The sequence below is a fragment of the Sardina pilchardus genome, chromosome 16, assembly GCF_963854185.1.
Source record: "Sardina pilchardus chromosome 16, fSarPil1.1, whole genome shotgun sequence".
In the NCBI taxonomy this organism is placed as follows: Eukaryota; Metazoa; Chordata; class Actinopteri; order Clupeiformes; family Clupeidae; genus Sardina; species Sardina pilchardus.
Genome location: NC_085009.1, coordinates 5,986,844 through 5,994,343, shown reverse-complemented (window position 1 = coordinate 5,994,343; position 7,500 = coordinate 5,986,844). Strand labels below are relative to the sequence as shown.

The following is a 7,500-nucleotide window of genomic DNA, read 5'->3' as shown; positions in this document are numbered from 1 at the left end:
TTGCCGCACAAATCAAGCGCTCCGTTCATCGCTCTTGCAACAAAGGACGCCGCTGTGAGCAGGGTTCGAACCTGCGCGGGGAGACCCCATTGGATTTCAAGTCCAACGCCTTAACCAGTCGGCCATCACAGCTGCACACAAGTGGAAAAACGTGCACAACGGCCCACAGCTTCAGCTGGAAGAGACAGCGCTATAAGATTTGGCTTCACGGTTTGTTTCAACTGCCTTGGCCGATTCCAGTCGTGGGTCTCAAATGGGTGGCAGGAGAACAACTAGTCAAAGAAACGCTGCGAGCAGGGTTCGAACCTGCGCGGGGAAACCCCATTGGATTTCGAGTCCAACGCCTTAACCTCTCGGCCATCACAGCTTATTTCACCAACGGGGTCATGAACAGAAAAAAAGACATGCAAACATGCTACCTGAAGGATGGCGATCGGAGGTACAAGCTTAAGTTCACACATGTCAAACGCAGGACCACTTTTCTTCACTGAGAGACATGGCATTACATGTGTAGCTTGAAAAGGGCAGAGATAAGAGACCAGGGGCCTCATGTACAAAGCTTGCGTACGCACAAAAATGCTGCGTACGCTAACTCTCACGCTCACGTCCGGATGTACAAAGACTGACTTGAACGTGAGAATGTGCGGTCCTCCACGCAAGCTTCATGCCTGGCGTACGCACATTTCCAGTGTGTATCGTCAGTTGGCGACACGTAGAGGCAATGCAGCGCAACAACATTAGTTGATCACGAATCAAGGCCTTTATTTGCACAGCATATTGTGAAATGTGGGCTATTAAAAATAGCACTTCGAAGTCGGCATATGTTTCTAGATAAATGGGCATGCAATGTGCGTTAATACTACCAAACTATGTATGCAACAGCCTATATCTGCAATTAAAACTGTAGTCTTATCAGAGGATATCAAGAATTAGGTAGCCTAATGTGAAACGTATAAATATAGTGCCTATATTAAGGTCCATGATTGTTCACTGGCTTATCAAACATTTCAGATTTCGAAGAGCTTTCCTTCCTCGAAATCTGCGATGAATGGGGTCGGCTTCACGAATATGTCCATGCCTTAAACATTTCCCGGGTGTTTTCACATATTTCCGATAGTTTTCAGTAAAACAAAATACAAATGGGACAAGATGATATGCGTGAATTGAAGCAATTTCCCTGACTGACTGCATAGGCTACTTTGACTTTCCTCGAGTAAGCATTATTGCTGTGACGTTTGTGCAAAATATAGGAATATGATCCAGAAATCGTCATGGCAAAGCTGGATAAACTTCTAATGGGTGCGCGATGCGTGGTCTCTTAGGCTACTCGGACACGAGTATGTATTATTTATGCAGTTATTTTGTAATGCTTGAAATGCCCACCAAACCGCGTTATGTGAACCTTGTCACTTGCAGACTGACCAATGAATATGCCACGGTCTCTGACCCTTGTAGCCACTGCCACGCTCTGCCTCTACTGTTTTTTTTTGTTATTAATTAGATGATAAAGACGTAGGCGACTGTGTCTTTACCATGTTTTCTGATAAGAGCACTTCTACCTCGCAATCGCTGGTAATAAACTTTTAAAACTTTTTCGATTTGATTATATAAATTATTACATTTTGTAGCAGGTTCAAGAACGGATGGATCCACAAATGATGTTTTACTCTTATTAATATTGTGGGATAAGCCATTTTGCCTTCGCGGAGGTCTGAGTTTTCGAGTGGCCTTCTAGTTAGCATATTAAAATGAGTGTGATTGAGGGAGGAGAGAGGGTGGAGTATAATGCTCGTGCATGTGCGCTTAATTTCACGTTATTTGGGATGTACAAAGGAAAGCTGCGTGGATTGCTGCGTACGCATGGTTTCATACATCTGAATTTATTTGTGCGTACGCTTCTTTCCAGATTTTCGCGTACGCAATGTTTTAGTAAGAATTCCACGCAAGTCTTTGTACATGAGGCCCCTGGAAGATATGTTGGTAAATTTCATGGCCTTGCCGCACAAATCAAGTGGTGCGTCATCCCTTTTACAAGAAAGGACACCGCTGTGAGCAGGGTTCGAACCTGCGCGGGGAGACCCCATTGGATTTCAAGTCCAACGCCTTAACCTCTCGGCCATCACAGCTGCACGGTCTTTGCACACATGGGAAAAAATCGTGCACAACGTGCCATAGCTTCAGCTGGAAGAGACAGCGCTATAAGATTTGGCTTCACGGTTTGTTTCAACTGCCTTGGCCGATTCCAGTCGTGGGTCTCAAATGGGTGGCAGGAGAACAACTAGTCAAAGAAACGCTGCGAGCAGGGTTCGAACCTGCGCGGGGAAACCCCATTGGATTTCGAGTCCAACGCCTTAACCTCTCGGCCATCACAGCTTATTTCACCAAATGGGTCATGAACAGAAAAAAAGACATGCAAACATGCTACCTGAAGGATGGCGATCAGAGGGACAAGCATAAATGAACAGATGTCAAAGGTAGGACGACTTTTCTTCAATGAGAGACGTGCAATTATGTGTGTAGTTTCAAAAGGGCACAGGTAAGAGGCCAGGAAGATATGTTGGTCAATTTCATGGCCTGCTGTCTTGCCGCACAAATCAAGCGGTCCGTTCATCGCTCTTGCAACAAAGGACGCCGCTGTGAGCAGGGTTCGAACCTGCGCGGGGAAACCCCATTGGATTTCGAGTCCAACGCCTTAACCTCTCGGCCATCACAGCTTATTTCACCAACGGGGTCATGAACAGAAAAAAAGACATGCAAACATGCTACCTGAAGGATGGCGATCGGAGGTACAAGCATAAGTTCACACATGTCAAACGCAGGACCACTTTTCTTCACTGAGAGACATGGCATTACATGTGTAGCTTGAAAAGGGCAGAGATAAGAGACCAGGAAGATATGTTGGGAAATTTCATGGCCTTGCCGCACAAATCAAGTGGTGCGTCATCCCTTTTACAAGAAAGGACACCGCTGTGAGCAGGGTTCGAACCTGCGCCGGGAGACCCCATTGGATTTCAAGTCCAACGCCTTAACCTCTCGGCCATCACAGCTGCAAGGTCTTTGCACACATGGGAAAAAATCGTGCACAACGTGCCATAGCTTCAGCTGGAAGAGACAGCGCTATAAGATTTGGCTTCAAGGTTTGTTTCAACTGCCTTGGCCGATTCCAGTCGTGGGTCTCAAATGGGTGGCAGGAGAACAACTAGTCAAAGAAACGCTGCGAGCAGGGTTCGAACCTGCGCGGGGAAACCCCATTGGATTTCGAGTCCAACGCCTTAACCTCTCGGCCATCACAGCTTATTTCACCAACGGGGTCATGAACAGAAAAAAAGACATGCAAACATGCTACCTGAAGGATGGCGATCGGAGGTACAAGCATAAGTTCACACATGTCAAACGCAGGACCACTTTTCTTCACTGAGAGACATGGCATTACATGTGTAGCTTGAAAAGGGCAGAGATAAGAGACCAGGAAGATATGTTGGTAAATTTCATGGCCTTGCCGCACAAATCAAGTGGTGCGTCATCCCTTTTACAAGAAAGGACACCGCTGTGAGCAGGGTTCGAACCTGCGCGGGGAGACCCCATTGGATTTCAAGTCCAACGCCTTAACCTCTCGGCCATCACAGCTGCACGGTCTTTGCACACATGGGAAAAAATCGTGCACAACGTGCCATAGCTTCAGCTGGAAGAGACAGCGCTATAAGATTTGGCTTCACGGTTTGTTTCAACTGCCTTGGCCGATTCCAGTCGTGGGTCTCAAATGGGTGGCAGGAGAACAACTAGTCAAAGAAACGCTGCGAGCAGGGTTCGAACCTGCGCGGGGAAACCCCATTGGATTTCGAGTCCAACGCCTTAACCTCTCGGCCATCACAGCTTATTTCACCAACTGGGTCATGAACAGAAAAAAAGACATGCAAACATAATACCTGAAGGATGGCGATCAGAGGGACAAGCATAAATGAACAGATGTCAAAGGTAGGACGACTTTTCTTCAATGAGAGACATGCAATTATGTGTGTAGTTTCAAAAGGGCACAGTTACCCTGCGATCCATTTGTATCGTAAGTCACCCGCCCGAGTTGTAAAGTGTAAATTACCCAGCTTTCTTGCGGCATTTTACGGAGGAACGCCCCCTTTACCTCGGAGTACTTGCGAGTACCCCGAGTTGGGCTTACGACCTGTAAACAAACATGGCTGCGCCCATAGTCGCGATGAGATGACATGTGTTTTCTTTGTATTTGTACCGTGTTGGTCGTTTTAATGACAATGGAATGCTTTAACACATTAGATTGCATTGCTGCTTCAATCCGGTCACCAATTCATACATTTAACGGTCTTGCTGTGCGTGCAATACAATGTAATGATTTGTTTTCCAGCTGGTTTGCTAAAGAGGCTAGCACACAACAATAACAATGACTAGCTAGCCTGCTCATGCCCATCTAGCTCATTAGAAATGCGACAGCACTTGTTGAAATTGCCCAAAAATGTTTTTATTATTCATTCCCATTGACCATACCCAAAAAGGGAGAACGAGGGACATCTGCTTGTGTTCTAGACAAATGTCCAGCACTAAGAGACAGTTGCTGCCCTGGTGGCATCCATGTTCTTTCCCAAAAGACTACAAACTCCAGCGTTCACGCTAGCCACTAATTCTCACATGTCGGGCGGGTAAACGTACGAGACTGCCAACCCTGCCAACACTAAATGGAATGCACCATTAAGAGGCCAGGGGCCTGTACTACGAAGGGAGCTCAACCTACCCAGATGTAACCCAGGGTTACTTTGCTAAACCGGGGTTGACAAAACCTGGTTATCTTCATTGGTGTTAATCGGTACTACGACGCTGAGTAAGAAGTTGATTTGTTGAACTGGGGTTAACCTCATCGGAGTTGGTGCGCGTTCACATAAAATGGGCGGGTTGCTGCGCAAATCATCACTTTTAATGATGACGCGATCACGTTATTTTACGGATAACCAATGCGCAATGATTATAAAAAGTTGCGAGGAATTAAAACCCACTTTACGATACATCAAATACGTCGGCAGCAAACAAAGCAAGACAAGGCTGTTGGCACGTAGGCTATTGCAGATCGGATATATGAAAGTAAAGTTTTATTTCATGTTCCTTAAATAGCCTATGTGTTACGGAGGATTAATAGCTTGCAGAATGTCTGAAATGTGTTGAAATAAATAGCCTACATTTTGAGTTCATACGAGTCCTACAGATGCAACACAATTCATGCCATGTATATTAATAAATATTAATACAGGATAATTGAATGTTTAGCCCCATTGCCTGATTTAGTGTATGCCTATCTTGTGAACGTTTTAGATGCAACGGCAGTGCCGCTGGCAGCAGGTGAAAATGAAACTCAAAAACATTCAGAAGGTTTATGGGCCTAGCTTGCATTAATATTTCTTAATTATGAAAATATGTTATATTGCCAATGCTTATAGCCTCCACTTTGCCTCGATCAGCTGACAAATGCAACGAATTCCCTCGGCTGAGAATGTATAGGCTATCTTTCATAGAGAATATTATATGGAGAAAGATTCTGGCGGTCTTTAAAAACCCTCGCCTTGCGAAGAGAGGCGCTTACAATTTGCGCTCCAATAATGTATCTTCAAAGTAGCCTACGTCGACATTGTGGGGTGTGGTTAACCGCAAACCTCGGGTTAACCAAGATCATAACCTGCTCGGAGCAGGTTTGAGATGCAGCGTAAATTGCCATGGCAGCATACCTAGGTTAAAACCTATCCACCTTTCGTAGTACGGGTTAACCGGGAAGTTACGCCACACGTGATCAATTTACTCTCGAAGTTACCCAGCTAAGCCAGTAACCCCGCTTCGTAGTACAGGCCCCAGGAAGATATGTTGGTCAATTTCATGGCCTGCTGTCTTGCCGCACAAATCAAGCGCTCCGTTCATCGCTCTTGCAACAAAGGACGCCGCTGTGAGCAGGGTTCGAACCTGCGCGCGGAGACCCCATTGGATTTCAAGTCCAACGCCTTAACCAGTCGGCCATCACAGCTGCACACAAGTGGAAAAACGTGCACAACGGCCCACAGCTTCAGCTGGAAGAGACAGCGCTATAAGATTTGGCTTCACGGTTTGTTTCAACTGCCTTGGCCGATTCCAGTCGTGGGTCTCAAATGGGTGGCAGGAGAACAACTAGTCAAAGAAACACTGCGAGCAGGGTTCGAACCTGCGCGGGGAAACCCCATTGGATTTCGAGTCCAACGCCTTAACCTCTCGGCCATCACAGCTTATTTCACTAATGGCGTCATGAACAGAAAACAAAGACATGCAAACATGCTACCTGAAGGATGGCGATCAGAGGGACAAGCATAAATGAAGAGATGTCAAAGGTAGGACGACTTTTCTTCAATGAGAGACGTGCCATTATATGTGTAGTTTGAAAAGGGCACAGGTAAGAGGCCAGGAAGATATGTTGGTCAATTTCATGGCCTGCTGTCTTGCCGCACAAATCAAGCGGTCTGTTCATCGCTCTTGCAACAAAGGACGCCGCTGTGAGCAGGGTTCGAACCTGCACGGGGAGACCCCATTGGATTTCAAGTCCAACGCCTTAACCACTCGGCCATCACAGCTGCACACAAGTGGAAAAACGTGCACAACGGCCCACAGCTTCAGCTGGAAGAGACAGCGCTATAAGATATGGCTTCATGGTTTGTTTCAACTGCCTTGGCCGATTCCAGTCGTGGGTCTCAAATGGGTGGCAGGAGAACAACTAGTCAAAGAAACGCTGCGAGCAGGGTTCGAACCTGCGCGGGGAAACCCCATTGGATTTCGAGTCCAACGCCTTAACCTCTCGGCCATCACAGCTTATTTCACCAACGGGGTCATGAACAGAAAAAAAGACATGCAAACATGCTACCTGAAGGATGGCGATCGGAGGTACAAGCATAAGTTCACACATGTCAAACGCAGGACCACTTTTCTTCACTAAGAGACATGGCATTACATGTGTAGCTTGAAAAGGGCAGAGATAAGAGACCAGGAATATATGTTGGTAAATTTCATGGCCTTGCCGCACAAATCAAGTGGTGCGTCATCCCTTTTACAAGAAAGGACACCGCTGTGAGCAGGGTTCGAACCTGCGCGGGGAGACCCCATTGGATTTCAAGTCCAACGCCTTAACCTCTCGGCCATCACAGCTGCACGGTCTTTGCACACATGGGAAAAAATCGTGCACATCGTGCCATAGCTTCAGCTGGAAGAGACAGCGCTATAAGATTTGGCTTCACGGTTTGTTTCAACTGCCTTGGCCGATTCCAGTCGTGGGTCTCAAATGGGTGGCAGGAGAACAACTAGTCAAAGAAACGCTGCGAGCAGGGTTCGAACCTGCGCGGGGAAACCCCATTGGATTTCGAGTCCAACGCCTTAACCTCTCGGCCATCACAGCTTAATTCACCAACTGGGTCATGAACAGAAAAACAGACATGCAAACATGCTACCTGAAGGATGGCGATCAGAGGGACA

At 46.7% G+C, this 7,500-nt stretch overlaps 15 non-coding genes across 15 annotated transcripts; all 15 read right to left on the bottom strand.

Moving 5' to 3' along the window:
* Positions 1-50: 50 nt before the first annotated feature.
* trnas-uga (transfer RNA serine (anticodon UGA)) lies at positions 51-132 on the bottom strand. The gene has a single exon. It is a non-coding gene; the product is annotated as a tRNA-Ser (tRNA).
* A 153-nt stretch (positions 133-285) lies between these two features.
* Positions 286-367, bottom strand: trnas-cga (transfer RNA serine (anticodon CGA)). Its single transcript has one exon. It is a non-coding gene; the product is annotated as a tRNA-Ser (tRNA).
* Positions 368-2,044: 1,677 nt separating this feature from the next.
* On the bottom strand, positions 2,045-2,126 carry trnas-uga (transfer RNA serine (anticodon UGA)). The gene has a single exon. It is a non-coding gene; the product is annotated as a tRNA-Ser (tRNA).
* Positions 2,127-2,291: 165 nt separating this feature from the next.
* On the bottom strand, positions 2,292-2,373 carry trnas-cga (transfer RNA serine (anticodon CGA)). Its single transcript has one exon. It is a non-coding gene; the product is annotated as a tRNA-Ser (tRNA).
* Positions 2,374-2,632: 259 nt separating this feature from the next.
* On the bottom strand, positions 2,633-2,714 carry trnas-cga (transfer RNA serine (anticodon CGA)). The gene has a single exon. It is a non-coding gene; the product is annotated as a tRNA-Ser (tRNA).
* Positions 2,715-2,965: 251 nt separating this feature from the next.
* On the bottom strand, positions 2,966-3,047 carry trnas-uga (transfer RNA serine (anticodon UGA)). The gene has a single exon. It is a non-coding gene; the product is annotated as a tRNA-Ser (tRNA).
* Positions 3,048-3,212: 165 nt separating this feature from the next.
* Positions 3,213-3,294, bottom strand: trnas-cga (transfer RNA serine (anticodon CGA)). Its single transcript has one exon. It is a non-coding gene; the product is annotated as a tRNA-Ser (tRNA).
* A 251-nt stretch (positions 3,295-3,545) lies between these two features.
* trnas-uga (transfer RNA serine (anticodon UGA)) lies at positions 3,546-3,627 on the bottom strand. The gene has a single exon. It is a non-coding gene; the product is annotated as a tRNA-Ser (tRNA).
* A 165-nt stretch (positions 3,628-3,792) lies between these two features.
* trnas-cga (transfer RNA serine (anticodon CGA)) lies at positions 3,793-3,874 on the bottom strand. The gene has a single exon. It is a non-coding gene; the product is annotated as a tRNA-Ser (tRNA).
* Positions 3,875-5,949: 2,075 nt separating this feature from the next.
* Positions 5,950-6,031, bottom strand: trnas-uga (transfer RNA serine (anticodon UGA)). Its single transcript has one exon. It is a non-coding gene; the product is annotated as a tRNA-Ser (tRNA).
* Positions 6,032-6,184: 153 nt separating this feature from the next.
* Positions 6,185-6,266, bottom strand: trnas-cga (transfer RNA serine (anticodon CGA)). Its single transcript has one exon. It is a non-coding gene; the product is annotated as a tRNA-Ser (tRNA).
* Positions 6,267-6,526: 260 nt separating this feature from the next.
* Positions 6,527-6,608, bottom strand: trnas-uga (transfer RNA serine (anticodon UGA)). Its single transcript has one exon. It is a non-coding gene; the product is annotated as a tRNA-Ser (tRNA).
* Positions 6,609-6,761: 153 nt separating this feature from the next.
* trnas-cga (transfer RNA serine (anticodon CGA)) lies at positions 6,762-6,843 on the bottom strand. The gene has a single exon. It is a non-coding gene; the product is annotated as a tRNA-Ser (tRNA).
* Positions 6,844-7,094: 251 nt separating this feature from the next.
* trnas-uga (transfer RNA serine (anticodon UGA)) lies at positions 7,095-7,176 on the bottom strand. The gene has a single exon. It is a non-coding gene; the product is annotated as a tRNA-Ser (tRNA).
* Positions 7,177-7,341: 165 nt separating this feature from the next.
* Positions 7,342-7,423, bottom strand: trnas-cga (transfer RNA serine (anticodon CGA)). Its single transcript has one exon. It is a non-coding gene; the product is annotated as a tRNA-Ser (tRNA).
* Positions 7,424-7,500: the final 77 nt, after the last annotated feature.